Source organism: Schistocerca gregaria, chromosome 4, assembly GCF_023897955.1.
Source record: "Schistocerca gregaria isolate iqSchGreg1 chromosome 4, iqSchGreg1.2, whole genome shotgun sequence".
In the NCBI taxonomy this organism is placed as follows: domain Eukaryota; kingdom Metazoa; phylum Arthropoda; class Insecta; order Orthoptera; family Acrididae; genus Schistocerca; species Schistocerca gregaria.
The window spans coordinates 359,732,880-359,758,733 of NC_064923.1; the positions used below are offsets into that span (position 1 = coordinate 359,732,880).

The 25,854-nt window shown below is 45.2% G+C and overlaps 1 protein-coding gene across 4 annotated transcripts in view; it reads left to right on the plus strand.

Moving 5' to 3' along the window:
* LOC126365925 (proton-coupled amino acid transporter-like protein CG1139) overlaps window positions 1–25,854 on the plus strand; it is a 307,054-nt gene that overhangs the window by 201,875 nt on the left and 79,325 nt on the right. The window contains exon 1 of one of the 4 annotated variants that reach the window (XM_050008682.1): window positions 1,640–1,783. The exons of the other annotated variants lie outside the window; for them this stretch is intronic. The gene's annotated coding sequence lies outside the window, so the exon portion shown is untranslated. Of the gene's footprint in view, window positions 1–1,639; window positions 1,784–25,854 lie in introns of those variants that run through there. 4 annotated transcript variants of the gene reach the window in all.

Consider the following 25,854-nt stretch of genomic DNA (forward strand, 5'->3'; position numbering starts at 1 on the left):
CCTATCTAACTGGATGCAAGTGTAGCCAAATATCAATAACAGTGTTCTGCCGTCCGATGTGTCTGCTTTGTGGTACAAACTTGTCAACAACACACTGCCCACTAATCAGCGTTTAGCCGATATTCTCGCCTCCCGCAACTGTAGCAGGTGGGGTGTGCCTGACGCCAGAGAACACCGCCTGAAATGTGAAGCTGTTTCCGATGTGTGGAGGACTTGCCAGTTAATGGTGGCTCTCATGACGCGAACTACGCTGGCCCACGTCTCTGTTGATAGTGTCATTGTACCGGATTTTAAATATTTCCCACGTTTGAAAACACAATACTGCTGTGTGGTTGTTGGTCCATAATGTCTACGTCCTCATCGATTGGCAAATTCAGGATGGACTCGCATTTTTGACTTACATTTGGGAACAACATTCTAAGATAAAAACAGTGAAAAACACCATGAATATTTTGCCAATTTCTTATCAGCTGCACTGCATCATGCATATGCGAAACAACTCTACACCTAATTTCCCTTGTGAAGACGTGTGCGAGCTCCTCTTATTTCCCTCAATTGTTCATTTAGTCTCGCAATGGAGTTTCGATGATTCGCATACTGATCTCATTCTTGCGTCTTACATGTTGTTCTAGCAAAAATAGGTCTTGATGTATAGTTAGCGTCAGGTGGTGAAATAGAATCAGTGTCCATGTATCTGTGTATGTTGTTATATACTGAAAAAAGGAAAGTCAGTGAAATACTTGGAAGGTATACAAAAAAAAAAAAAAAGAAAAAGAAATACACCGGTTCTCGTCCGATCACCGAAGTTAAGCAACATCGAGCCCTGTTAGTACTTGGATGGGTGACTGCCTGGGAACACCGGGTGCTGTTGGCTCCATCTCATTTTTTTAATTTTTACGTCGCTACACCTGCCAGCCCTCTTTCCGTACTAACTTTCAGGCACGACAAAGATGCTCCCACACGCATTGTAAACTACTGTAAAAAAATTAAAAACATTAAAAAAATAAAAAATGTCAATGCTAAAGGTCCGGGTTCGATTCCCGTCTAGGTTGGAGATTTTCTCCGCTCAGGGACTCGGTGTTGTGTTGTCCTAAGCATCATCATTTCATCCCCATCGAAGAGCAAGTAGCCGAAGTGGCATCAAATCGAAAATACTTGCACCCGGCGAACGGTCTACCCGACGGGGGGCCTTAGTCACACGAAAATGATTTATCTCGGCATTGGTCTTAGTAAATATAGGGAAAACACCTATATCTGGTCGTCTGGACGGAGATTTGAACCCTATCTTCCCCGAAGGAGACTTCAGCGCCTAAATGACTGCGTTACCTGACACGGTCTGGTTTTTAAATAGGAACGTGTGCACCGCACAAAGGACAACACGCTGCACAACTCTCTAATTAATTACGTAGTAATTTCGCACCTAGTCGGCGAGTGTCACGTTGCTTGTTTTTGTGCCCTGAGGGACGCGTTTCGCGAAGATGCTTTTGCAGCTGATGTCTGGGACAACAGTGCCACGTGAGTGACCGGTACAGCTGCCGTGCAGTGATTAACGCCCCTGTCTTAATGAGTGCCGCTCAGTCGAGGTAATGCGATTAGAGAGCTCAAGCGAAGAACACAGTCGCCACTTCACAGTCGTCACGCCCCTCTGCTGTCCTGAAGGCGGAACCACCTGCGACCTCCGCCTCCTGCTTCAAAACCGTCAATTGGACCACAACGTGGAGATTCATCTTGTGTTCACCGCGCATGTCACAGTCTGACTGAGAAATCTACAATCATCTGAACGGTATGTATCACACAGTGTGTACATCATAATCCCATCAGGCAAACTCTTCCAAACATGGAATATTCTTCTTCTTATGCTGCATCACGATACCTGCTCTTCGGTACGTTCTACACGTTATGTGAAACATGAAGTTGGCATTTCAATTAAAAGTTAAGAAAAATGTTCGTGATACAGGAATGCATTGTTAATAATGAAGCCAGTTCAGAGTATAGCTCATTGTTGACTAAAAAGTCATTAGAGACGTAGAATCTTATTGGTGCTAAGCTTGGTTCACTGCGGAATTACGATTGTGGTTTATGGTGACAGTGATGGACTGTAGATACGGGTAAGGCCTCTGCGTTTTTCATAGCGGCACAACGTGTAAAGCTTTCTCGATGTTCGTGCAGTGCCACTGTATACGTAGATGTATCTGTGGGGAGTGACAAATGTCATTCCTGGGCCCAGTATTGTTATTCTCATGTCAATGACATCTCGTCGTTTCTGTCCTCCTGTAAAAATCATTTCTATGCCGACCTGAAGATGTCAATACTGCAATCGTCCAAATGAATGACGTTCTGTGTCTTCATTGATAACACGGAAGCAAAACTTAGTACTTAAACTAAATGTGCAAAAGTCCCATGTAATTTTAGTGCCCCACGAGAAATTAATGACTCTTGAATTCCGAGAACAGTTGTCTCTCATAATATTCTAGACGGTATTCCAATCCAACACGGCAATGATTAGTGAAAATTTTACACGGTTAGAAGTAACCAAGGAACATCTGCAACATCAGACTGCTTGACCGTGTCAATGTTTCGCGCAGTCAAAGTTGTATTCAGACAAGATAAGTGACTACCACACCCTTAGCTGAATACCTTGTGTGTGCATTCACCCCAGCGGCTTATATCTGAGACAACGTATCCGTTAAGTTAAACAGTCGCAAAGGTCTCCCTTCCTTTGAATACTATTTGTGCCGATCCATAAAACTAAAGCTTTCGTAATCTGCTTGTCCATTTCTGCTTCTGGAGCAAGCTGCCTCACTATTAAATGCATCGTTCCCTTTAAGAAAAAGCTGAATCGTTTCCTTTCGCCAATCTCATAACTTTTACCTGAAAAATTAAACTATCTGGCCAGATTATGTTGAATGGCGAAACCAAAGGCCCAATATTCACCTAGTTACGCTTCTTTCTCTTACCGTTTCTCTGTCATTCACACGCGATACTAGTTTTTCACTTTTTTCTCCTCCCTCCCCACCGCCCCCTTTCTTCTTTAAGTGTGTTTCTGTCACTTCTCTCTTTCTCTCCCTTTCCTCCGCTTACTCGCTCTCTCTCGTCCATTGCTGCCTGCGCCCAAAACTTAGCTGCCTGGAATTTGTCTTTGTTGTTCTACTTTTCACGAACGAACCTGAATCTGTACCTACTACCGTTTCAAAATAGCAGCAGCAGCACTCTGTCTTCAGGCCACAATTGGCCCAACGGGACCATCTGACCGCCGTGTCATCCTTAGTTGAGGATGCGGATAGTAGGGGCGTGTGGTCAGCACACCGCTCTCCCGGTCGTTATGATGGTTTTCTTTGACCGGAGCCCCTACTGTTCGGTCGAGTAGCTCCTCAAGTGGCATCACGAGGCTGATTGTGCCCCGAAAAATTGCAACAGCGTGGCGGCCCGGATGGTCACCCATCCAAGTGGCCGCCACGCCCGACAGCGCTTAACTCCGGTGATCTCACGGGAACCACTGCGGCAAGGCCGTTGCCACTACCGTTTCAAATAGTTACGTTATAATTATTTCTAAATGTCGCATTTCATTTTAAATGAAAGACTCATGAGTGACGTGATGCATACAATGTGAATCGACGCACAGAAGTTTGAACTTGCTCGATAATATCGAAACTGGAGTACCGCTGGTTGGTAACTATCAATCTCCTCTGGAGAGAAATATTGGTGTTTCATCGCACGCATGGACGTATTAACTCCTCACGCCAATTAAAAGTAGCTCGTGTGGCTGTGATGTCGAAACTAAGGTTCGGTATACGAAACTTATTGAAACATGTAGAGCCAACAGTTTAAATTATTTAGAAAACCGATGATCGTGCTAAAATAGAGTTTGTTGTCAGAAAACAAAACACTCTCTCCTTCCTTTTCGCAGCCTAATTGTCACGTAATAGTGCCAGATCTTCGACCGTTCGACATCTATCAACAACTGATCGTGTCAAACGAGTACAGCAAATGGTAGGTACATCGCCTGTAAGAAAGGGTATTCTTCCTTGCGGATGTGGGAGAGTTGTATCGCCGGCCGTTGTATCCGAGCGGTTCTAGACTCTTCAGTCCAGAACCGCACTGCTGCTACGGCCGCAGGTTCGAATCCAGCCTCGTGCATGAATGGGTGTGATGTCCTTAGGTTAATTGGGTTTAAATAGTTCTAAATCTAGGTGACTGATTAAGTCTCATATTGCTCAGAGGCATTTGAACCATTTGAACCCAGAGTTGTATCGTTTGTGCGTTTCTAGAGTGTTGTTGTGGTTGTGGTCTTCAGTCCTGAGGCTGGTTTGATGCAGCTCTCCATGCTACTCTATCCTGTGCAAGCTTCTTCATCTCCCAGTACCTACTGCAACCTACATCCTTCTGAATCTGCTTAGTGTATTCATCTCTTGGTCTCCCTCTACGATTTTTACCCTCCACGCTGCCCTCCAATACTAAATTGGTGATCCCTTGATGCCTCAGAACATGTCCTACCAACCGATCCCTTCTTCTGGTCAAGTGGAGCCACAAACTTCTCTTCTCCCCAATCCTATTCAATACTTGCTCATTAGTTATGTGATCTACCCATCTAATCTTCAGCATTCTTCTGTAACACCACATTTCGAAAGCTTCTATTCTCTTCTTGTCCAAACTATTTATCGTCCATGTTTCACTTCCATACATGGCTACACTCCATACAAATACTTTCAGAATTGACTTCCTGACACTTAAATCTATACTCGATGTTAACAAATCTCTCTTCGTCAGAAACGCTTTCCTTGCCGTTGCCAGCCTACATTTTATATCCTCTCTGCTTCGACCATCATCAGTTATTTTGCTCCCCAAATAGCAAAACTCCTTTACTACTTTAAGTGTCTCAATTCCTAATCTAATTCCCTGAGCATCACCCGACTTAATTCGACTACATTCCATTATCCTAGTTTTGCTTTTGTTGATGGTCATCTTATATCCTCCTTTCAAGACACTATTCATTCCGTTCAACTGCTCTTCCAAGTCCTTTGCTGTCTCTGACAGAATTACAATGTCATCGGCGAACCTCAAAGTTTTTATTTCTTCTCCATGGATTTTAATACCTACTCCGAATTTTTCTTTTGTTTCCTTCACTCCTTGCTCAATATACAGATTGAATAACATCGGGGAGAGACTGCAACCCTGTCTCACTCCCTTCCCAACCACTGCTTTCCTTTCATGTCCCTCGACTCTTATTACTGCCATCTGGTTTCTGCGCAAATTGTAAATAGCCTTTCGCTCCTTGTATTTTACCCCTGCCACCTTCAGAATTTGAAACAGAGTATTCCAGTCAACATTGTCAAAAGCTTTCTCTAAGTCTACAAATGCTAGAAATGTAGGTTTGCCCTTCCTTAATCTAGCTTCTAAGATACATCGTAGGGTCAGTATTACCTAACGTGTTCCAACATTTCTACTAAATCCAAACTGATCTTCCCCGAGGAGGTGAGTATAATAGAGGCTGCAGCGTTATGTTTGTGTTGTATGATGGCAATGAGAGAAGAGATGCCAGCACATGGTCCACTTTTCTCGAATATCGCTGCCGAGATCGTCCCCATCCGACGGACGGATGCCCTCACTTCATCAGACACTATGAAGAGGTTTTGACTTTAATGAAGGACATCGATATAAAGCTGGGAGATCAGGAGCTTCACGCCAACACCTCTCCTCCCCTTGCCGGCGGAATTACATCTATCACCAGATTTAGAACTGGTTTACGTCCGAGCCGAGTGCCACCGCACTGGGGTCCGATAGCGGCTTCGGCTACGTAGGAGGGTACGGGGAAAAAATAGCTACTCTGACTACAGCAAGTGGTCGCTATAATATGAACTGTGTGTGTGTGTGTGTGTGTGTGTGTGTGTGTGTGTGTGTGTGTGTTTGTGGTTATACAGTGTGAATCACCTAAAACAGGGGCGGGAACGGAGTGAAAACTTCACGCCTACACAATGTGTTGCAGACATGCGGCCCGATACTCGACCTGTCTCGGCACATCTCGGCTTTGCTCGGTCCTCCTTCGTATAGCGCTACATTTCATTTAGCAGTGCGATGCGACACTGTTTCATCCAGCGTGTTGCGATCGCCAAAAATTTCTCCAGTTATGCAGAATCGTGGTGTCAAGCTGTTTCTCCTTCTGTATTTGTTAGTGGTGTAAAAGAAGTTCTTAGGTCCAGTGACTATTTGCACAAAAAGAGCCAATCTGGCGATACATCGTCCCAATCTTTAAAGACGAACGGGAATCACAGTAGGTAAGGATGAGAAATCTCAATATGTACTTAGCTGTCGCTTAGTCGAGGGCACCGCCCTTTTTTATGAAACGGCATTACAACGTAATACAGAAAGAATTCAAAGATTTAGTTCACGATGAAAAGGCATAAAACTATAACGATCGGCAGACGATTTGTACGGGATTCCATTTCAGTACATCAGGATGTACTTTGTGCTAACTTAGCAGTGATGGAACACGTAATGAAATTGATGATTGGTGAATTTCTGAAGCGGCACGCATTATAACATCGTCAGCTGCAACAGTTTTTGAAGGAGCCGGACGCAGAACGTGGAACGTTGTGTTACTGCGTAGAACGTTCGTTAAGTCAAAGGATGCCTGGGCGATATTTCGATTTAAGACATGCTGTTGAGTTTCTGATGGGAAAAAGAAACCAGGAACTAAAATCAGAGCATCCAGAATTATTTGCAGACCCCTTATTTAAGTTGACTTGACCGCACACTACCCACAGTAGGATGTTGCAAGGTAAGTAAAAACTTATTTCTGATTTGGAGGGGATGCATTTAAAAATGAAATCGCACTGTGGAAGGGACGACCTCTGACAAGCAAACCGTCTATTTGCCTGAACTCGCTGGGATTAAAGAGAACACGAATTTTGAAGAATTCATTGTGGCGTCGAAAGAATTACGGGAATAGCTTTTTAAACGTTTTGATGACAGTGGCAGTCTCACGTCTGTTTCTGAGCTGTTTTCGAGCCCATTTGCCTTGCAAGTTGAATGTGCCGGTGTACACGTACAGATGGAACTGATCGATCTGCTACGCAAGTCCCATTTAAACCACAAATACGATTACAGTAAGAGTCCGCAGCTGGTGGTCTCGCGGTAGCGTTCTTGTTTGCTGAGCACTGGGTGGCGGGTTCGATTCCCCGCGGGGTCGGGGATTTTCGCCTGCCCCGAGATGAGTGGATGTTGTTGTGTCGTCTTCATCATTATCATTCATTTTCATTACGGTCGGAGGAAGGTAACGGTAAACCATCTCTAGGCCTTGCTTCGTTCCCTACTTCATTTCTATCAAACTGTCCAGGAGTTCTACTTAGTTTTATTCGTGCAGGCCGAGCGGAGTGGCCGCGAGGTTTGAGGCACCACGTCACGAATTGTACAGCCCCTCCCGCCGGAGGTTCTAGTCCTCCCTCGGGTATGTGTGTGTGTGTTGTTCTTAGCATAAGTTAGTTTGAGCAGTGTGTAAGTCTAGGAACCGATGACCTCAGCAGTTTGGTTTCTTACGAATTCATACAGATTTGAACATTTCTTAGGGAAGAGTTTCCATGTCTCTGTAATGAGGCCGCAAACGTGATACAATGTTTCGATCAACATATGTGCGCGAAAGGCGTTTTCGATGATGAAAGTAACTGAGTCACTATTACGTGGCAACTCAAGACACAAACATTTGCGAAGTGGTCTACGTCTGTGCGTAAGTCTATAGTTTGTACCAGACATAAATTTTATTACGTCTTCAGTGCGCCATAAATTATTAAATAAGACTCATTCTTTTCTTTCGTTTGTGATCTATGATGTTAATAAATACGAAACCATCACACACACAAGACGTTCAGTGTTCCTTGAGCGACTGCATTGGCACAAATGCAGCGCATTCGCAGTGTCCCTCTCTTACCACTCAGAGAGCGTGACGTGACAGCGTGATGTGATGGTTGGAGATGTGTGCAGCCAGGCGACGGAAGGCCATGAGTGAGCGAGAGCATTGCACGCGTGCAGAACTCTTGGCCGTCCCTGACCTGGAACTATTACTGTGAATATTTCTCAAAGGGGATCAACATTTGATGAGCTGTTTACACACAGTGTAGATACACACTGTGATGTACAACTTAACTTTTGCAGTGATTCCAACAGTGACAGAAAGAAGTTCATTAGTACCATTGGCACATTTCTACTAAAGTTGAGTGGCATTATTGACTCAGGTTTCCGAGAAGTAGATTCAGCTGCCTAATTGGCAAGCTCCTGCTTTCTTAGAGCTCTAAGACAGCTTTCCTTCGCCAAGTGGGTAGATGTGTCGCAAGCTAGCAACCTCAGTTACGATGAAGGGCTGTATATTCCCTAAAAATAACAATAATTATATAAGTCGTTTTTCGTTTTTGAGATCTCTTTTCCCCAGTCGCAGTTTCACATGCAGAACGGGTGTTATGCTGCCTTCAGTGACTGTATTAAATCTTACTTGCACCTAAAACACACACACACACAGAGAGAGACAGAGAGAGAGAAGAGAGAGAGAGAGAGAGAGAGAGAGAGAGAGAGAGAGAGAGAGAGAGTGAGAATATCGGATATCGGATACATAGAATAGAAACATGCAGCTAGCAGCTGAATAGCCAGTTCACCAGTACACATATTGTGGAAAAAAACCCACACACACACAAAATAGATGCAGGTTTGCATGACCTAACACAACGGGGAATCATATCCAAAATATGACACACGTACATTTCATTTCTTTACAAATATTACATCTTTGCATTGTGTTTTTGATGTGTATGTAACTCTGGCTGTTAACAGAAATCAGTGCTGGATGATAGTTTTCGACCGAAAATAGTCACCCAGTACGGAATAATTCGAACAGCAGCTCAGCGCGTTGCATGATGTCATTTCTATAATTTACAATATAAAAGTTGCAGATTGTATAGAGGAGTCTTTTAAACATATAATGGTATCAAATAATTTTAGACTATTAAAACCCAGCGAACTGAACTGTATGGCACATATTCAGTAGAGTCAAAAGTAGCACCCGCTATACCCAATTAAAGCGTGGTGGAACCGTTAATGTACTCCATACAAAGACAGCCCTTTTGCAGACAATCAGCACCACTTTTCAATTGAACACTGATGATGCTATTGTCAACATGAAGGCTACATCACAGCCAATTGTAAGGAAATGTGGATCGACTTAGTGGAATGCCACTACAGTACTTCTTAAATGTGGATAAATTTAAAACAGTTCGTTTTCTTAAGAGCAAGGAGACAATAGTCCTACCATACAAGATTACCCGCTATGAAAATAAATATAATATCATGTGACATCTTTTCCAATTGCATCAAATCCTTAATTCGACCGGACACTTTCAGGATTATTGCAAACTAACACCAGTGTACACTACTGAGGATCAGGATCACGCTTACAGTTTGTTTAAGTGTATCCAAAACACTGTTACTGTGCTTATTTTTTGGCTTTGCAATACTCACAGTTGTCACCTCCTCATTTATGCAACGAGCGATGATAGTACATAAACTCCTGGAAATGGAAAAAAGAACACATTGACACCGGTGTGTCAGACCCACCATACTTGCTCCGGACACTGCAAGAGGGCTGTACAAGCAATGATCACACGCACGGCACAGCGGATACACCAGGAACCGCGGTGTTGGCCGTCGAATGGCGCTAGCTGCGCAGCATTTGTGCACCGCCGCCGTCAGTGTCAGCCACTTTGCCGTGGCATACGGAGCTCCATCGCAGTCTTTAACACTGGTAGCATGCCGCGACAGCCTGGACGTGAACCGTATGTGCAGTTGACGGACTTTGAGCGAGGGCGTATAGTGGGCATGCGGGAGGCCGGGTGGACGTACCGCCGAATTGCTCAACACGTGCGGCGTGAGGTCTCCACAGTACATCGATGTTGTCGCCAGTGGTCGGCGGAAGGTGCACGTGCCCGTCGACCTGGGACCGGACCGCAGCGACGCACGGATGCACGCCAAGACCGTAGGATCCTACGCAGTGCCGTAGGGGACCGCACCGCCACTTCCCAGCAAATTAGGGACACTGTTGCTCCTCGGGTATCGGCGAGGACCATTCGCAACCGTCTCCATGAAGCTGGGCTACGGTCCCGCACACCGTTAGGCCGTCTTCCGCTCACGCCCCAACATCGTGCAGCCCGCCTCCAGTGGTGTCGCGACAGGCGTGAATGGAGGGACGAATGGAGACGTGTCGTCTTCAGCGATGAGAGTCGCTTCTGCCTTGGTGCCAATGATGGTCGTATGGGTGTTTGGCGCCGTGCAGGTGAACGCCACAATCAGGACTGCATACGACCGAGGCACACAGGGCCAACACCCGGCATCATGGTGTGGGGAGCGATCTCCTACACTGGCCGTACACCTCTGGTGATCGTCGAGGGGACACTGAATAGTGCACGGTACATCCAAACCGTCATCGAACCCATCGTTCTACCATTCCTAGACCGGCAAGAGAACTTGCTGTTCCAACAGGACAATGCACGTCCGCATGTATCCCGTGCCACCCAACGTGCTCTAGAAGGTGTAAGTCAACTACCCTGGCCAACAAGATCTCCGGATCTGTCCCCCATTGAGCATGTTTGGGACTGGATGAAGCGTCGTCTCACGCGGTCTGCACGTCCAGCACGAACGCTGGTCCAACTGAGGCGCCAGGTGGAAATGGCATGGCAAGCCGTTCCACAGGACTACATCCAGCATCTCTACGATTGTCTCCATGGGAGAATAGCAGCCTGCATTGCTGCGAAACGTGGATATACACTGTACTAGTGCCGACATTGTGCATGCTCTGTTGCCTGTGTCTATGTGCCTGTGGTTCTGTCAGTGTGATCATGTGATGTATCTGACCCCAGGAATGTGTCAATAAAGTTTCCCCTTCCTGGGACAATGAATTCACGGTGTTCTTATTTCAATTTCCAGGAGTGTATCTAAGGAGCAAAATATTTAAAGCAGCGTCCAGCCTTCCTGGTTTACAGGCTACATGGTTTTCAATAGCAGGTCAGATTAATAACGGGATGGTTCCTTCATAAAAAGCTTTTATAGAATGTATAAGCAGCACCCTTTCTTTTCTCTATGCACTGTTCGGGTGAGATTGCCAGGAATTCACCATCATACATAACACTGCACCGCTCAGCATTTAAGTTTTGCTCTGTAAGGCTCTTAGTTGAGTACAGCAATGCAAAACCATTCGTTTCCATGGCTCTGTGTTCGAGCGGCTTTGTTAAGATTGGGTGTGATGCGATCATCTTTTATTCTGTGACGTGGACATCAGCGCGCATAGCTGATGTATACTAGTTTTCTCGAACTCTTCAGTGTCTTTATATTGTATTGTAAGACACTACACCCATAAAATTAATTCAGACTGCACGTCCGTAGGTAAAGCACAAGAAGCAGAGACATCTGCTGTCTGTTTAGATTAGTGTAGTTTGCCTCCTCTGCACCTTTTACTAGCAGCTATTTCGTCTTTTAGGGTGGGACCCGCATATGACGGAGCAATGAAAGCGTGAGCTCACCACGACAGGAAACAAAGTTTTTAAGCATCAGTATCATCAGCGTAGAATTATAAAATGTGATTCAACCAATCAAAATTTCAGTTCCTTCCTTCTATTATTTCTTAATTTTATGACGATGTGTTTTCAGTGAAGCAACTTTTTATTATTGAGCATAGCTGAATATTCCTTTTCGCAGTGGAGAATATGTAGTAATGTGTACTCGCCTTTGTTACGCACAATTAATCACATTTTTCATGTAAAAAGCAGTGACCACTGCTGTGTAAGATCACAAGAGCACGTGAGTACCCTAACTTTCCACAACTAGCGGATTTTTTAAAATGCCGTTTAACGTAACACATATGCTGCAGTCTGAAAGATACGGCACTTAAATCTACCATGCTATTGCTCCTATAGACTCCGTGGATCGTGGTAGCGAGCACACCTTCGGTTGTGCACATTTTAAGGAGCTTTTACGAATGCGCAACTCGCGAGAAGTTGTTGGCGTACCGACCAAATACATACGGATTAGATGAATAATGTACACTGTTCACGATGTGCACAACTAGCCCTAGGCAAACAACTATAAGTTAACGTCAGTGCCACCAGGTGGTAGCACACTGCAGCAGACTTTTATCCCTATTCGCTCGACATAAAACCCGCTAGATCAGAGCACACTCCTCAGACATTCACTCAGTAACACTATAGTAAAATTATATTGGACGTCAGTACATGTTAAAGTTGTACTGACAGTAAACTTGTTTCGTGGGTTTCTGAATGAGTTGTAGTACTGTCAGCTATGAATTACATCACGCAGTAATCCACTTGAGGTGCTGAGAATCACAACGGCCTAAAGCATATCACCGTCGACTGTAAAATTGTAGCATTTATTCGTGCTTCTGAAATCTGTTGATCTTATGGTGAATCAGTTTTATCTGTGCTGTAGGCCCTCATGGTACTATGAAAATTCACGAAATGTTGCATTACTGGTTTTTTGATATTCGCTTAAATGTGGTATCGACAGCGGTGTGCTTTAGACCCTTTAGGCCCGTTGTCGGACGTCTGTTCTATTCCAGAATGGCGCCAACCCTAGTCTGGAAATATTTTTACAAAGTGACGTAGCAATGAAGTACTGTGCTTCGTTTGTTTTAAAAGATTAAAAATTTGTCCTCCATTTCCATGAAATAATAAAAGAACAGTAACAAAGTAAAAAATTAACAACAATCCATTCATAGTATAAAATAAAATTAGAAAGTAGTTGATCTGCTGAATGTGTCTACAAATATGCCTTCACGTGCTTGTGCCAGCCGGAGTGGCCGAGCGGTTATAGTTGCTACCGCCTGGAACCGCGCGAGCGCTACGGTCGCAGGTTCGAATCCTACCTCGGGCATGAGTGTGTGGTGTCCTTAGATTAGTTAGGTTTAAGTAATTGTAAGTTCTATGGGACTGATGACATCAGCTGTTAAGTCCCATAGTGCTCAGAGCCATTTGAATCATTTTATCACCTGCTTGTCGCCTTTGAAAACGAACAAATGGCCGCTATCGACATGGGATCTCAAGTTGATTCCGTATTTCTAGATTTCCGGAAAGCTTTTGACACCGTTCCTCACAAGCGACTTCTAATCAAGCTGCGGAGCTATGGGGTATCGTCTCAGTTGTGCGACTGGATTCGTGATTTCCTGTCAGGAAGGTCGCAGTTCGTAGTAATAGACGGCAAATCATCGAGTAAAACTGAAGTGATATCAGGTGTTCCCCAGGGAAGCGTCCTGGGACCTCTACTGTTCCTGATCTATATAAATGACCTGGGTGACAATCTGAGCAGTTCTCTTAGACTGTTCGCAGATGATGCTGTAATTTACCGTCTAGTAAGGTCATCCGAAGACCAGTATCAGCTGCAAAGCGATTTAGAAAAGATTGCTGTATGGTGTGTCAGGTGGCAGTTGACGCTAAATAACGAAAAGTGTGAGATGATCCACATGAGTTCGAAAAGAAATCCGTTGGAATTCGATTACTCGATAAATAGTACAATTCTCAAGGCTGTCAATTCAACTAAGTACCTGGGTGTTAAAATTACGAACAACTTCAGTTGGAAGGACTACATAGATAATATTGTCGGGAAGGCGAGCCAAAGGTTGCGTTTCATTGGCAGGACACTTAGAAGATGCAACAAGTCCACTAAAGAGACAGCTTACACTACACTCGTTCGTCCTCTGTTAGAATATTGCTGCGCGGTGTGGGATCCTTACCAGGTGGGATTGACGGAGGACATCGAGAGGGTGCAAAGAAGGGCAGCTCGTTTTGTATTATCGCGTTATAGGGGAGAGAGTGTGGCAGATATGATACACGAGTTGGGAAGGAAGTCATTACAGCATAGACGTTTTTCGTCGCGGCGAGAGCTTTTTACGAAATTTCAGTCACCAACTTTCTCTTCCGAATGCGAAAATATTTTGTTGAGCCCAACCTACATAGGTAGGAATGATCATAAAATAAAATAAGAGAAATCAGAGCTCGAACAGAAAGGTTTAGGTGTTCGTTTTTCCCGCTCGCTGTTCGGGAGTGGAATAGTAGAGAGATAGTATGATTGTGGTTCGATGAACCCTCTGCCAAGCACTTAAATGTGAATTGCAGAGTAGTCATGTAGATGTAGATGTAGATGTAGATTAAAGCGAAGAACAGTTCTTGAATTTCAGTTTACACCCTTTAGCACTGACTATTCGTAATGCCCAAATAATGGTAAAGCCCAAATTACAACACGACTTTTGATAGGAGGTCCAAAAAAATTAAAATCAGTAGGACAATAGAGGTGATTTTTGTTTTGTAGTGTTCTACCACTTTTCACTTTTTGAGGTAAGCAGCGAACGGTTGACGGCCTAAGCTCACTTTTATTTACCCATTTAATTTAATATTTTTGCTCTATGTGTACTGAAACTGAGGGAATCAATATTTTTCAATCTTTGTTAGACTTCTACGATTATTACAACAAATAATAGGAATAAAAAAAACAAAAATCGGTTATTGCAGAAATCGGTTATTTTCAGCGGTTTCAACAGTGACGTTAACAGGCGTGGAAAATAACGGATATAACAGAAAGCTGGTTGTTTCAACCCTACCACGAACGTAGGGCATCTGCTAAATTGTGAACTTTTCCCACGAGCACTTTGTTCACAAAACGTGTTTAATTGTACAAATTTCAAAAGATGTCGTAGCGGCATGTGTACTTGTTTTGAGACTGATCTCGCCGACAGCAGCAAAAATAGTCTTCCTGTATATGTACGAAATTTTTTCATTGTTTTGTAATAAAATAGTGTCCATGATGCGTCGTATTAGCCTGTTCTACGTGCTAAATTTCACTCGGGAGTCCGAATCACACGTCGCGTCGCTGCAGCAGGCTGATCGCTACGCAGCATTTGACACACCTCAGTGGCGAAACACTTAACAACTTGTTTAAAGCAGCTATAGGTCGTAAAACAAAAAAAATTATAAGATTTTCATGTTAATCTTTAAAAAACTCTATCTGCCAACAAAATCACACGGTCCTAAGACCCTTTCGTTTTCAAACAATTAAGTGCCCTTTTGTAAGCAAACTGCTGCTGGTAAACATGTGTGTGAATTCCTAAGGGACCAAACTGATGAAGTCATCGGTCCCTAGACTTACACACAACTTAAACTAACTTAAAGTAGCTTTATGCTAAGAACAGCACTTACACCCATGCCGGAGGGAGGACTCGAACGTCCAGTGTGAGAGGCCGCACAATCCGTGACATGGCGGCACACGTATAGGAAATCGGAAATTGCGCTACAATTAAATAACGAACTCATATTCTTTATCTATCTTTACTGTATATTATTAATTCTCGTAAAACGCATCTATTTTGACAGACTTGGCTTACTGAGATGTACTGAAACAGAGACGAAAAAATTGTTGCAAGTGGCCCACGAGGGTCTAGGCGCTACATATCTTACAGAATTGCAACTGTTAACTGTATATACATTTATTCAGTCATGTCAATAATGGTATGTGAAATAAACAGTGTTAATTTTATATATATAGACTTGCAATTCTGTAAGATATATATATATATATATATATATATATATATATATATATATATATATATATATATATATATATGGGCGCCTAGACCCCCGTGGGCCACATGCAATAATTTTTTCGTCTCTGTCTCAGTACATCACAGTAAGCCAAGTCTGTCAAAATAGATGCGTTTTACGAGAATTAATAATATACAGTAAAGATAGATAAAGAATACGCGTTCGTTATTTAACTGGAGTGCAATTTCCAATTTCCTATACGTGCGATGAACCAAATCTGTATTAACTGCAGTGAAGTAATAACTTTAATAATCAGCCCTACCACAATAAATGACAAGGTAAGTAACATTCTGCTGAAGATTACGCAGAACTTTGTAGAAATGCTTCGTGAACTAATTAGAAGCCAGCTTCAAGGTACATATTGTTTTCAATATTTGAGGCAGTTTTGTAGCCTAATGTTACAGCTGGAAAAACAGCACGTCCATAGGCAAACAAATGCGCATCAAATGGCGCAAGTAGCGCCATGAGACTACACATAGGGGCCCCACACCAACATCTGACAATCCGGTAGCAGTCCACGCGGCGATATGATTGAAGGTCACTGTTCGAATCAACCGAAGGCAGCTTACGCCAGCCGTCGTAATATGGTTCATAAATTCCTATCGTCAATGCGACTAAGAATACGAAAAGTACCATCTTTACATATTACTTAACTACATCACTTATTTTATGTTAGCTGTCATATACAGGGTGAGTCACCTAACGGTACTGCTGGATATATTTCGTAAACCACATCAAATACTGACGAACCGATTCCACAGACCGAACGTGAGGAGAGGGGCTAGTGTAATTGGTTAATACAAACCATAAAAAATGCACAGAAGTATGTTTTTTTAACACAAACCTACGTTTTTTTAATGGAATCCAGTCAGTTTCGTTAGCACATCTGAACATATAAACAAATACGTAATCAGTGCCGTTTGTTGCATTGTAAAATGTTAATTACCTCCGGAGATATTGTAACCTAAAGTTGACGCTTGAAACCTCCGACGTTCAGTTGCGTGTTGTAACAAACACGGGCCACGGTCGGCGAGCAGCACCTGCAGGGACATGGTGATGACTTTAATCATCGAGTGCAATTCTGTCAATGGGCATTAACAGAGAATGCGTTGCAGTTCTACCTATTTACCGATGAAACGGGTTTCACAAACCACGAGGCAGTGAATCTACGGAACATGCATTACTGGTCCGTGGACAATCCTCGCTGGCTCAGACAGGTAGAGCAACAGCGACCGTGGATTTATTTATTTATTTATTTATTTATTGTTCCGTGGGGCCAAATTAAGGAGAAGTCTCCATGGCCATGGTCATGGTCATGGAACGAGTATGTATGGTGCGGAATCATTGGCGATCACCTCATTGGTCCTCACTTCATTGCAGGGGCCCAAACAGCTGCAACATACATCGCGGTCCTACAGAATGATCTGCCAACGTTGCTCGAAAATGTCCCACTGGAAACGCGTCGACGTATGTGGTATCAGCATGATGGTGCATCTGCACATTCCGCAATTAACACTAGGCTGACCCTTGACAGGATGTTCGACGGGCGTTTCATAGGACGTGGAGGACGCATAAATTGCCAAGCCCGTTCTCCTGATCTTACACCTCTGGACTTCTTTCTGTGGGGTACGTTAAAGAAGAATGTGTACCGTGATGTGCCTACAATCCCAGAGGATATGAAACAACGTATTGTGGCAGCCTGCGGCGACATTACACCAGATGTACTGCGGCGTGTACGACATTCATTACGCCAGAGATTGCAATTGTGTGCAGCAAATGATGGCCACCACATTGAACATCTATTGGACTGACATGTCGTGACACACTCTATTCCACTCCGTAATTGAAAACGGAAACCACGTGTGTACGTGTACCTCACCCCTCATGGTAATGTACATGTGCGTCAGTGAAAAAGACCAATAAATAGGTGTTAGCATGTGGACGTAATCTGCTGTCCCAGTCTCTTCTGTACCTAAGGTCCATCACCGTTCCCTTTGGATCACTACGTAATTTGGTGCTCTCCGATACACACGATCGAACAACGGAGGAGTGGTATTCAAGTGTCAACTTTAGGTTACAATATCTGCGGATGTAATTAACATTTTACAATGCAACAAACGGCACTGATTACGCATTTATTTATACGTTCAGATGTGCCAACAAAACTGACGAGGTTCCATTTAAAAAAACGTAGGTTTGTGTTAGAAACATACTTCCGTGCATTTTTTTATGGTTTGTATTAACCAGTTACACTAGACCCTCTCGTCACGTTCGGTCTGTGGAATCGATTCGTCAGTATCTGATGTGGTTTACGAAATATATCCAGCGGTAATGTTAGGTGACTCACCCTATATACTGTTTATTTCACATACCATTATTGACATGATTGAATATATGCATTTACAGTTAACAGTTGCAATTCTGTGAGATGTACAGTATGGTTCTAAAAAGTATAGATATGTTTTGTGTATACTAAGTTACTGCAAACATACCTTTTTATGCAAAATTTAGTAGAATGACTATTTCAAACACTTAGTGTACAAACGTATTAATTTCTGCCTGTGACAGTTTGTCTTAAAAACTCATCACCTTCTTCACTGTACCGCACTAGGAAATTCAAACGACTGGCTAAATGTTTGCTCCTGTGCACCTCTATTAGAATTTTCGGTAACAAGCGTGAGCATAACTTCCGGTAATTTAAACGGTGTGTAGTAACTGTATAAAGCACATTTTTGACTATTGAGAAACCTGACTATGCCAGATCTGCACCAAATCGTCAGTAATGAGTGAAAGTGGTCCACGCCTTTCCTTCCATTTCGAGCCTCATCATGTACATTTTTTTTTTCTTTATTGTAATTTTTATCACCTCATACAAGGCGGGCTGGCAGCAGCATATTACCCTGCTCTTCAGCCTTGAGTGGTACAATAACATGACATATAGGTGGCACAGACAATACAATAAAAACGGCGGGCAAAAAACGTGGATACAAAAAACAGTAAACATGAAGCCGTTCACGCTGGATGAGAAAAAACACTAACACTTGTTGACACAGCGCACATAACACGGATGACTGCGGCGGCACACGTGAACAGTGGTGGCGTGACGGCGAAAGGACACTGAACACAAAACGAAGGCACACACAATCATGTACATTCTTTCGGCCATCCTTAAAAGCACTCATCTACTGCCGTACCATGATCTCATTCACACACTTCACTGATCTTACGATAAATTTCAGCAGCTTTTACGCCTGTAGCGCTAAGAAAAAGGATCACAAAGCGTGTTTCATTGTCGGCGGAATTCTCAATCGTAGGAAGTAATTCGAGTACAACAAACGAAAGTAAACAAAACGAATAACTGTAATGGTGTCTGTGGCTTGCCAACAGAGTGGGGTACACAGCACATGCGCCAGATGCCGACAGCGGCACTGCTGCTGGGGAGTTCCAAAACAACATTTGCCTTAAAAACATGCCTCGTATTTCCTTTTCTGTTCGTAATGCACTACGATCTTTCACTTCACGAAAATCGATAAATCTTTCATTTATCTTCACGACACAACGCTTCCTAGTGACTTCATTTGAAATTGTAAGCTATATAAATATCTGAGATAAATGACCTCTTTTAGTAATGTCCTGTGTTACTGCTAAAAGGTTTCCGCTGTGTAGTTTCCGAATTTTCTCCTTATGTCCCCGAAAAGCCACATTATTCGATGGCAGCGCTAATGCCACGTTCACAAAACGCTCAAGAATATGTTTCCATAAGTTCTCACTTTTCTTTAGTTTTGAATCTATTCCTCCTCATATACGTTTTTCTCACGCCACGAATTGCAAACAACACGAGAGTTCAAACGTGCATAGCTAGTTTCGTGCCGCACTATTTTTTTTGGGTAGCCATTTCTTCTCTAACCTACACAGGGGTGATCCTAGAAGTCTGTCAAGGGGGGGGGGGGGCTAGGGGGGAAGGGGGTTTGGGAGAATGGAATATCGCTTAACAAAGGGAGAGTTGGGGTCCTCCACCGACAAACTGGTAGAATTTTGTGTTGCTTAAAGTAGTTTTTGGTAAATGTTTTGGAGTTCAGGGTAAAAAATGTGCATTAATAAATAATAAGACGCCCATTCCCATTTTAAGTTAAATGATATTTATTGGTTTAGATAGTATTCTATTTGACGCTCTTATTCTTTTGTTAAAATGTGTTTGAAATACATTGCATTCTATATTGCTACATAATCATTAAAAAATGATTGAATCTGTTGGAGTAATACATTCGATGATTTCTGAAGTAATTTTATCCAGTGTTCCAGTGTAATATGATACTGCATAGGGGAAATATGCCTAACTTAATTTACGGCGATTTTGTACACCCTCCATTTTCGCTTTCACAGTTGCTGATATCGCTTTTCACGTCAGAAGTGCTCTCACTTGTGACACCGTAAACTTCCGTAACCGTTAACCTAGTACTGTCACCAGGAAGAGAAAAAAATTCTTAAATTTACCAGTTTGTTGGTTTCTTTTTCTAACTCTCCCATCTTCTTTTAATTCTGTGCGCCAGTTAGATGTTCGTACTTTACTATAGAAGTTGCATTTACTGTGAGAGTACGCAGATAAATACGAAAAAATATTAGATTTTAAACTATATAAGTGAAGTTCGAAAAATATCACATTACTTAACGATGAACTTGCGTCTGAAACTGAGTTGGCTATTGACTGTTCGTAACTACACCACATCAAATTATTGGATAATTAACGTTGTTGCCGAATAAAGGAGTGAAAATGGTTAAATGATTAGGAAAAAATGTGCGTAATACGCAGGTACACTACACATCAAGAGAGAATAATCTTTTCCCTAAATGTGATATTTTAGTATACATTTCATTGTTGTCGTTTTTTGTAATAACTAATATGCGCTGCTCTTTTATGACGACCAAGGTGCATGCTGCAAACCAAGTGTTAACGAGAGACGACAAGAAGAAGAACTGTTTTCACACTTTTACACTTGAGCTAAAAACAACGTTGACCGCTTCTACGGAATCGTTTCGGTTTGACCAATTCTGTACAGATTGGCATTTGACTTGACTGTTTATTTGATACGGTACACCTCGTGGGCAAATTGGCGTTCGTATGGTGGGTGTTTCCCTAAGCTAGGTAACCGAAGTGTTTGTTGTTTCAAGGCGCATCGTGTCGAAGATTTACGAGTAGAGCGAAAAAAAAAAAACCTCCGAAAAGTCACAAAGCGGACAAAAGTGTCAAACGTGTGTGCTGAGTGGACTGTGACGAAAAATAAGAGGACGACAGCTGAAACTGTCACAGCAGAACTGAATGTCGTATTCGCGAATCCTGTCAGCACCAAAACAACACGAAGGCAGTTCCATAAGCAGGAAGTTGCAGCGCAAGCTGCTATTCCAAAACTGCCTGTCAATGATACAAATGCGCGTAACAGGGAAACATGGTACCTAAGCCATAAAACCTGGACTATGAAGCAATGAACAATAGATGAAGGTCATTTCGTCGGATGGGACTTGTCTCACACTGTTTCCGACTTCTAGACGAGGCTACGTCCCAGTGGTGACATATGGTGCGCATTTCTGCCTGATCAGGTCAATCCTGTCGTACAATAATAGTTCCTCAATTGTGTTGCTGGATTCTACGACGACGACGCCCTGGTTCACACAGCTCGCTCGCATCATCCACGACTGGTTTTGTGAGCTCGTGGTGCATTGTCGCACCTCCACAGGCCACCTACAGTGACCAGATCTCGTGATTATTGAGCCTTTGTGGCCACGTTGGAGAGAATGGTGCGTAATCGCTATTCACCTTCATCATCGTTACCTGAAATAGCCGCTATTTTGCAGGAAGAATGGTATAAGATTTCCTTTAAATCCATACAGGGCCAGTAGTAATAGATTCCGAGAAGACTGGAAGCTTCTTTGAATGCCAATGGGTTTCCTACAACGCATTAGACATGATAATGTGTAATGTTTTTCTGTCCACCAGCTGTGCATCTCGTGAAATGGCCAGTGTGGTAAAACAAAATAAATTCCAGCGTATATCGAGATCTACCGACGATTTCATCGTGCGCACTATTCGCGATTGAATCAGTAAGGTATTGTGGAATATCTCTTTGGGGGGGGAGGGGGAGTGAGGGGAAATGGGGGACGGGGGGGAGGGGGAGAAGAGAGAGAAGGGAGGAAGCGAGGTGATATAGTGCGTGGGTAATCTGAATCACCCTCCACCATACACCATAAAGGGGAGTGAGGGGAAATGGGGGACGGGGGGGAGGGGGAGAGGAGAGAGAAGGGAGGAAGCGAGGTGATATAGTGCGTGGGTAATCTGAATCAACCTCCACCATACACCATAAAGGGGAGTGAGGGGAAATGGGGGACGGGGGGGAGGGGGAGAGGAGAGAGAAGGGAGGAAGCGAGGTGATATAGTGCGTGGGTAATCTGAATCACCCTCCACCATACACCATAAAGGGGAGTGAGGGGAAATGGGGGACAGGGGGGAGGGGGAGAGAAGAGAGAAGGGAGGAAGCGAGGTGATATAGTGCTTGGGTAATCTGAATCACCCTCCACCATACACCATAAAGGGGAGTGAGGGGAAATGGGGGACGGGGGGAGGGGGAGAGGAGAGAGAAGGGAGGAAGCGAGGTGATATAGTGCTTGGGTAATCTGAATCACCCTCCACCATACACCATAAAGGGGAGTGAGGGGAAATGGGGGATGGGGGGGAGGGGGAGAGGAGAGAGAAGGGAGGAAGCGAGGTGATATAGTGTTTGGGTAATCTGAATCACCCTCCACCATACACCATAAAGGGGAGTGAGGGGAAATGGGGGACAGGGGGGAGGGGGAGAGAAGAGAGAAGGGAGGAAGCGAGGTGATATAGTGCTTGGGTAATCTGAATCACCCTCCACCATACACCATAAAGGAGAGTGAGGGGAAATGGGGGACGGGGGGAGGGGGAGAGGAGAGAGAAGGGAGGAAGCGAGGTGATATAGTGCTTGGGTAATCTGAATCACCCTCCACCATACACCATAAAGGGGAGTGAGGGGAAATGGGGGACGGGGGGGAGGGGGAGAGGAGAGAGAAGGGAGGAAGCGAGGTGATATAGTGTTTGGGTAATCTGAATCACCCTCCACCATACACCATAAAGGGGAGTGAGGGGAAATGGGGGACGGGGGGGAGGGGGAGAGGAGAGAGAAGGGAGGAAGCGAGGTGATATAGTGCTTGGGTAATCTGAATCACCCTCCACCATACACCATAAAGGGGAGTGAGGGGAAATGGGGGACGGGGGGGAGGGCGAGAAGAGAGAGAAGGGAGGAAGCGAGGTGATATAGTGCTTGGGTAATCTGAATCACCCTCCACCATACACCATAAAGGGGAGTGAGGGGAAATGGGGGACGGGGGGGAGGGGGAGAGGAGAGAGAAGGGAGGAAGCGAGGTGATATAGTGTTTGGGTAATCTGAATCACCCTCCACCATACACCATAAAGGGGAGTGAGGGGAAATGGAGGACGGGGGGAGGGGGAGAGGAGAGAGAAGGGAGGAAGCGAGGTGATATAGTGCTTGGGTAATCTGAATCACCCTCCACCATACACCATAAAGGGGAGTGAGGGGAAATGGGGGACGAGGGGGAGGGGGAGAGGAGAGAGAAGGGAGGAAGCGAGGTGATATAGTGTGTGGGTAATCTGAATCACCCTCCACCATACACCATAAAGGAGAGTGAGGGGAAATGGGGGACGGGGGGAGGGGGAGAGGAGAGAGAAGGGAGGAAGCGAGGTGATATAGTGCTTGGGTAATCTGAATCACCCTCCACCATACACCATAAAGGGGAGTGAGGGGAAATGGAGGACGGGGGGAGGGGGAGAGGAGAGAGAAGGGAGGAAGCGAGGTGATATAGTGCGTGGGTAATCTGAATCACCCTCCACCATACACCATAAAGAGGAGTGAGGGGAAATGGGGGACGGGGGGGAGGGGGAGAGGAGAGAGAAGGGAGGAAGCGAGGTGATATAGTGCTTGGGTAATCTGAATCACCCTCCACCATACACCATAAAGGGGAGTGAGGGGAAATGGGGGACGGGGGGGAGGGGGAGAGGAGAGAGAAGGGAGGAAGCGAGGTGATATAGTGCTTGGGTAATCTGAATCACCCTCCACCATACACCATAAAGGGGAGTGAGGGGAAATGGGGGACGGCTGGGAGGGGGAGAGGAGAGAGAAGGGAGGAAGCGAGGTGATATAGTGCTTGGGTAATCTGAATCACCCTCCACCATACACCATAAAGGAGAGTGAGGGGAAATGGGGGACGGGGGGAGGGGGAGAGGAGAGAGAAGGGAGGAAGCGAGGTGATATAGTGCTTGGGTAATCTGAATCACCCTCCACCATACACCATAAAGGGGAGTGAGGGGCAATGGAGGACGGGGGGGAAGGGGGAGAGGAGAGAGAAGGGAGGAAGCGAGGTGATATAGTGCGTGGGTAATCTGAATCACCCTCCACCATACACCATAAAGGGGAGTGAGGGGAAATGGGGGACGGGGGGGAGGGGGAGAGGAGAGAGAAGGGAGGAAGCGAGGTGATATAGTGCTTGGGTAATCTGAATCACCCTCCACCATACACCATAAAGGGGAGTGAGGGGAAATGGGTGACGGGGGGGAGGGGGAGAGGAGAGAGAAGGGAGGAAGCGAGGTGATATAGTGCTTGGGTAATCTGAATCACCCTCCACCATACACCATAAAGGGGAGTGAGGGGAAATGGGGGACGGGGGGGGGAGGGGGAGAGGAGAGAGAAGGGAGGAAGCGAGGTGATATAGTGCTTGGGTAATCTGAATCACCCTCCACAATACACCATAAAGGGGAGTGAGGGGAAATGGAGGACGGGGGGGAGGGGGAGAGGAGAGAGAAGGGAGGAAGCGAGGTGATATAGTGCTTGGGTAATCTGAATCACCCTCCACCATACACCATAAAGGGCAGTGAGGGGAAATGGGGGCCGGGGGGGAGGGGGAGAGGCGAGAGAAGGGAGGAAGCGAGGTGATATAGTGCTTGGGTAATCTGAATCACCCTCCACCATACACCATAAAGGGGAGTGAGGGGAAATGGGGGACGGGGGGAGGGGGAGAGGAGAGAGAAGGGAGGAAGCGAGGTGATATAGTGCTTGGGTAATCTGAATCACCCTCCACCATACACCATAAAGGAGAGTGAGGGGAAATGGAGGACGGGGGGGGAGGGGGAGAGGAGAGAGAAGGGAGGAAGCGAGGTGATATAGTGTTTGGGTAATCTGAATCACCCTCCACCATACACCATAAAGGGGAGTGAGGGGAAATGGGGGACGGGGGGGAGGGGGAGAGGAGAGAGAAGGGAGGAAGCGAGGTGATATAGTGTTTGGGTAATCTGAATCACCCTCCACCATACACCATAAAGGGGAGTGAGGGGAAATGGGGGACGGGGGGGAGGGGGAGAGGAGAGAGAAGGGAGGAAGCGAGGTGATATAGTGCGTGGGTAATCTGAATCACCCTCCACCATACACCATAAAGGGGAGTGAGGGGAAATGGGGGACGGGGGGGAGGGGGAGAGGAGAGAGAAGGGAGGAAGCGAGGTGATATAGTGCTTGGGTAATCTGAATCACCCTCCACCATACACCATAAAGGAGAGTGAGGGGAAATGGGGGACGGGGGGAGGGGGAGAGGAGAGAGAAGGGAGGAAGCGAGGTGATATAGTGCTTGGGTAATCTGAATCACCCTCCACCATACACCATAAAGGGGAGTGAGGGGAAATGGAGGACGGGGGGGAGGGGGAGAGGAGAGAGAAGGGAGGAAGCGAGGTGATATAGTGCTTGGGTAATCTGAATCACCCTCCACCATACACCATAAAGGGGAGTGAGGGGAAATGGAGGACGGGGGGAGGGGAAGAGGAGAGAGAAGGGAGGAAGCGAGGTGATATAGTGCGTGGGTAATCTGAATCACCCTCCACCATACACCATAAAGAGGAGTGAGGGGAAATGGGGGACGGGGGGGAGGGGGAGAGGAGAGAGAAGGGAGGAAGCGAGGTGATATAGTGCTTGGGTAATCTGAATCACCCTCCACCATACACCATAAAGGGGAGTGAGGGGAAATGGGGGACGGGGGGGAGGGGGAGAGGAGAGAGAAGGGAGGAAGCGAGGTGATATAGTGCGTGGGTAATCTGAATCACCCTCCACCATACACCATAAAGGGGAGTGAGGGGAAATGGGGG